General features: G+C 46.9%; 1 long non-coding RNA gene across 1 annotated transcript; it reads right to left on the bottom strand.

The window, feature by feature from the left end:
* Positions 1-1,653: 1,653 nt before the first annotated feature.
* LOC147363426 (uncharacterized) lies at positions 1,654-5,440 on the bottom strand. The gene is made up of 2 exons (XR_015137054.1): positions 5,071-5,440; positions 1,654-2,346 (listed from the first exon to the last, which is right to left on the bottom strand). It is a non-coding gene; the product is annotated as an uncharacterized LOC147363426 (long non-coding RNA).
* Positions 5,441-5,849: the final 409 nt, after the last annotated feature.

Raw genomic sequence — 5,849 nt, 5'->3', positions numbered from 1 at the left:
CAGCCTGGGAGATGTGTCTGCAAAGTGGAAGGAGAAAGGAGGATGGAAAGTGGTGGGGGGACAGGTGGAGATTGGGTGATAGATATGGAGACTCAGAGAAGGGTGCGTCATAGCCACACCCACACACAGATGGCACTCGTGCCCACATCCTAGTTAGCCTTCCTGCTTGCGAGAGACACCACTCAGCCGCTATGCGACATTGTGAAGTCACTTGGCCTTGCCGAGGCTTGATTTTTCTCTTGTGTGAAACAAGAATGCACCAACACCTGCTTTCCATGCCAAGTTACTCGACTGTGAGTCGATGGGTAAACCCTGCCTATTCTACATCCAAAAACCTGTTCTTAGTCTGACCACTTCTCCCACGTCCAGGTGACCACCTTCACCAGGCCACCATCCACTGGCCTCCCTGCCTCCCTGGCAGCCACTCACCCTCCCCTCCAAACCAGCCAGTATGTTTGCATCTCATCCACAGTAAAAGGCAAAGTCCTTATAGTCTTTATACAGACCCATGCAGACCTGCTCTCCCCTCTCTTATCTTCCTTTTCACTCTCAACTCCAGCCACCCTGGAGTTTGCTATTCCACACACACCCAGAAATCCCCTCTTAGAGCCTTTTTGCTAGTGGTTCCCTCTGCCTGGAGTATCCTCAGGACTCTGCCTTCAGGGTTTACTCAAATGACATTCTCTCACTGAGGCCTTCCTGACCACCCCAGCTAACACTGCAGCCCCCAGCTCAATCTCTCGATTGCTCTACCCTGCTTTTTTGTTCTTAGCTTCTCTCCCCACTGAACCTACCACTTATTTGATTATACCTTTTGTCTGTTTACAGTACAGGGACATCTGTCTGTTTTATTCTCTGCTTTGATGCCCACCCCTAGAGCAGTACTTGGGTCACAGGACTCAATACTGAATGAGTGAATGAATGAATGAGAGAGCAAGTATCTATAAAGCAAGATTAAACAACGGGAAGGGCAGACCCTGAGTGAGCTGACTGAGCCATCACTGTGTTCGAGGACTTGCAACCACAACACATATTCCTTGATTCTCAAACAACCCTGGGAAGTAGACAGAATTATTCCCATTTTACAGATGAGAAGACTGGGAATCAGAAAGATGATGACCTATGACCTCAAAGATGGTCACTGATAATTCCTCCCGTCTCAGAATTGAATGCGGCTCCTCGCTTCAAGACTTGGAGTCTGTTTCCCTTCCTCCTTGACTCCAGGCTGGTCTTGTGACTTGTTTCGACCAGCAGAACCAGCAAAAGTGATGCTGTGTCAGTTTTGGTCAAGGCCTTAAGAGAACTGGCCCCTTGGCCAGTTACGTAATTTGCAGGGTTCAAGGTAGATGAAAGTGTGGGTCTCCTTGTTCAAAAAGCAAGACAAAAATGTCGTTATTGGTACTAAAATATAAAGCTCTCCTTCCGTAGTTTCTCATATAATTTTTTGCTACTTAATGCTGTTCTAAGAAAAAATTTTAATATTAGCATGAATTTTACTGTTCAACTTTATATTTTTCAATGCCAGTTTTAAATGCAAATATGAGAGTGTCTAACTCCTGTGTGGAACCACCAAAATGATGCAATTCCTATTTCATAGCTCATATATGCAGATGTATTTCATTCTTACCAGAACAGTGGAAACACTGCACAAAATACTGCACAAAACTAATTTTATTTCTCCTTTTTTCTGATTTTGCTTTTACTTGCATTTATTTTATGCTGAATTTATTCCCAGGCCATATGTTTTGTTTCTTCCGTTTCTTCTGGGATAGATTTTTCTTCTGTTCCACCTCTTCCTCTGTTTTAGGAACAATCTGCTCATTTGCAATAACAGTCATCTCTATGTGAGCTCATGGGTGAGTTTGTGTGGGGGTTCATCAGACCAGGAGCTCTGCAAGTTTGGTTGTGCATCTTAGGGACTTTGTTTACCTAGATATGCTCAATGACCCAAGAATCTACATCTAAACCCTTCAGTACTTACTGCACAGTACTCTCTGCATCTTCAAGCAGGGGCAGCAAAAATTCAGCACTCTCTTTGGGCCACTGACCCCGCGTCCAGGCCTGCTGTTTGGCTGGGACAGACCTATAGCCCTACTGTTGTGATGATGGAGTGGCATGCACTGCTTCTAGGAAGTGACATCCTTCAGATCCCCGATGGCCTGGGCAGTTTCATGGATGTTCGTAAAGTGAGCAAGAAGATTTGACCCTCTTGATTTGCATGATCTTGTGGGGTTTTCTGGATCAAGTGAACAACGAACCATTTTCTGAGATGACTTCAGGCCACTTGTGGGAAGAGCTTTTCTTCTTAATATGCACACATCCTGCAATGCTCTCTGATTCAGCATGCTGATGAGGAAGGAAGGACAAGGGGAAAAGGAATTATCTATGCGGGGTAAGGAAGCAAAGAGCCAGGTGGTCACACAGATTACACTGATTGCTCTGCTTACACATGTGCTCCATCGTCCCATCGGACTTCCCTAGCTAAATGCTACACATCGTGAAGAATATGTGAGCTGTCCCACCAAGTTCTGCCCAAACTCTAGACCCATGAACAAATAGACAGCTGCTCTTTCTGAGCCACTGAGTTTTGTGGTGGCTTGTTACACAGCAGTTGATGACTGATACAATGGTTGAAATTACACAGTTAATATGAGATCAGGCTATGGTTGAACCCACGTTGCCCTCCTTCTCAAGTCCACATTCTTCTCTGCCCTACCAGAGCTTCCTTCAAATATTTCGTAGTATTACTTCTATTCTCCTTGAGGGTTGAGCTAGAGGGGGTGTAAATTACTTAGTTGCAACAAATCAAAATTATTATTAGAGCTTGGAAGTGGCCACATCTGGACTCAAGGGGTTAGTGGGCAGGTCAGGGCTGAGAACAGGCCCTGCCTCTGTCCAGGGTGACCCTGGGCCCAGCGGGGTGCTTAGACATCTGTTTTCCATCCTGACTCAGTAAATAAAGCTGCTTTCCTCTGCTGACCCTACAGGAAATGGGAGTCAGAAGTTCAGCTGGTCAGGAGTGGACTTCTCTGATAGGAGGCTTCCCATACGCCCTGACAAGATGCAAAGTGCAGGGCCTCAGGCTGCCACACTCTTTCCCCTCTGCACCAGCAGAAAAAGGAGTTTTTGGGGGCCTCACTTGGTCAAAGAATCAGGTTTTCCTCATTTAACCAAAGCTGTTGTCCCAGCTGTCAGCTATTAGTATATCAAATTAGTCTGTTGGGTGTTTTATTCTTTTGATCCTGTGGCTCATCCCTCAGTAAAGATGTTTTCAGTGGCCAGAAACAGAGAACTTCTATTCCATTAGCTTAGAAAATAACAAAGGTGTATTCTTTCATTGAACAAGAAGTCCAGAGGAACAGTAACTTCAGAAGAGGTTAATCCTGCAACTCAACATCATTGATCCAGATCATTTCCTCTCTTCCTTCCCCTCTACCATTCTCAGCAAGTTGCTTTGTCCTTGGCTAGCTTGCCTCATGGAGAAGGCAATGGCACCCCATTCCAGTACTCTTGCCTGGAAAATCCCATGGATGGAGAAGTCTAGTGGGCTGCAGCCCATGGGGTCGCTAAGAGTCAGACACGACTGAGCGACTTCCCTTTCACTTTTCACTTTCATGCTTTGGAGAAGGAAATGGCAACCCACTCCAGTGTTCTTGCCTGGAGAATCCCAGGGATGGCGGAGCCTGGTGGGCCGCCGTCTCTGGGGTTGCACAGAGTCGGACACGACTGAGCGACTTAGCAGCAGCTTGCCATGTAGTCACAAGATGATTGCTCCCACCAAGACATCATATTTGAAAAGACCCTGATGCTAGGAAAAATTGAAGGCGGGAGGAGAAGGGGACGACAGAGGATGAGATGGTTGGATGGAATCACCGACTCAATGGACATGAGTTTGAGTAAACTCCAGGAGTTGATGATGGACAGGAGGCCTGGCGTGCTGCAGTCCATAGGGTTGCAAAGAGTCAGACACGACTGAGTGACTGAACTGAACTGAAGACATCACATTGTCTTTCAGTGTCCACAGCAGCAAAACAAAACCCCAGGAAACATCTCATTCTTGTGTCCCTTTTTTTTGCGGGGAGGGCCATATCATGCTACTTGTGGAATCTTAGTTCCCTGACCAGGGATTGAACACAGGCTGCTGCAGTGAAAGCAGAGTCCTAACCACTGGACCTAACCACAGGGACTTCCCTGTGTGCCGTTATAAAATCAAGGAAAATTTTTCTCAGAAGGCCCCAGAAGGCTGTTCTTTCTGCTCATTGGCCAGAAGGGAATCACATTCCATGCCTGAATCTATCCCAAACAAGGGAGAAAAATGCCACTATTAATGCCACAGTACTAACCTGAGCACAGAAGGAGAAGCATAGGCACCCAAAACCAACCTAGGCTCAGTGGGTGCTGAGGGGGGGAAGTGGGAGGGCCATGGGGTAGGTAACCAACTGTGTGTGCTGCAGCTCATTTGATTGGGCCCTGCTTTCCTACAGGTAGGGGAAGAGGAGGAAAGAATTGGTATTTACAAAGTGAGCCAGGCTCCCAGATCCTATTAATCAACTATATTGTTTCAAGTACTTTAAGGGAGTATATTTTACCTAAAGTACTCATTGGAAGTATATAAAAACTCAGGGACTGAGGCAGAGACTTTGTTCCCTCATCTGAGCATTTGTTGAGGTTCTTAAGATCATCAGGGTAGAAGTTAGAGTCAGGTTTGAATTTGGGCCCAGTCCCTTTCGACTTTTCTGATCTTATACAAGTCGTATCATTTTTCTGTCTCACTCTTCCTTGATGTGTAAGATATGTATAACAATACTCATTCCCCAGACTGTTTTATTAACCAAGACACTGCCTGGATATAGAAAAGGGTCAGAAAATATTGGGGCAGGTGGAACCATGTGAGCAAGACTAATTGTCTCTTACTACAAAGTCGTCCCCCCAACCCCCTGCCAACCACACATGTGCACGCCTCATCCTCAGGCTCCAGGATTTCTCCTCTCACATCTCTCCTACCCCTCACCCCCACCACTTCCCGTTTGGGCCACCCTACCAAACACCTAGACAAAATGACCTACCCACCTTCCAGAAGAGGAAACTGGATTCCTTGGTGGCTTCCACTCTACAGAATCTCTGCTTACCAAGTCCCTATGTGTCCATACTTCAGGCCTCAGCTCCTCTCTGTTCCCATAATACTCACTTCTCTGTATTTAGTGGTTCTTTTGCAAGCACAGAAGGCTCACAGACTCCTCGAGCTGGCTCAGAAACCACGGAGCACCAGACCACAGTCAGAACCCCAGCCCAAAGCACACCACAGGGTGAGACCAGGAAAGAGAACAGTGCAACTGGCCCTGAGGCTCTGCTGCCTCTGAAAATTCTTCTTGCTGCTGCTGCTGCTGCCAGTTTTGTCAGATACATTCCATTTCTGCTCCTTTGTATGACCTGTTTAAGAGAAGAGGTCCCAGGTCGTTGCATCTGATTGGCTGAGCTGTGTCACGTGCCTGCTCTACAACTGCAAAGGAGGCTGGGAAAGTGAGGTCTGGTTTCCAGGACAGGAGGAGGAGGGCTCTGCCTCCCTGGGAGACTCAAAAGGTAGGGGATGCTCCAAACAGACGCTGGAGAGCCACGGGAAGGATAAAGGTGTGCTCTGTTGAGTGAGAGACCATTTGCTATCCAGAAGGGCAGGGCCTGTGGCTGCCACACTCCCAGCATTAGGAAAATACTCTTAAACAGGCTTCAGGAAAGTACGGAGATCTGAGTCACCTGGAATCAGAGAACACTGGCACTGGGGAACCACACCTTGGGAATCCCTGCAAATAAAGTTTGAAGACTAACATAGGATCACTCACTTTTTATCTTGC

Source organism: Bos grunniens, chromosome 11 (assembly GCF_055505025.1).
Source record: "Bos grunniens cultivar Pamir isolate PY7600 chromosome 11, Bosgru_T2T1.0, whole genome shotgun sequence".
NCBI classification, from domain to species: Eukaryota; Metazoa; Chordata; class Mammalia; order Artiodactyla; family Bovidae; genus Bos; species Bos grunniens.
Note: the sequence above shows the minus strand (reverse complement) of the source record. Positions and strands in the feature narration are given on the sequence as shown.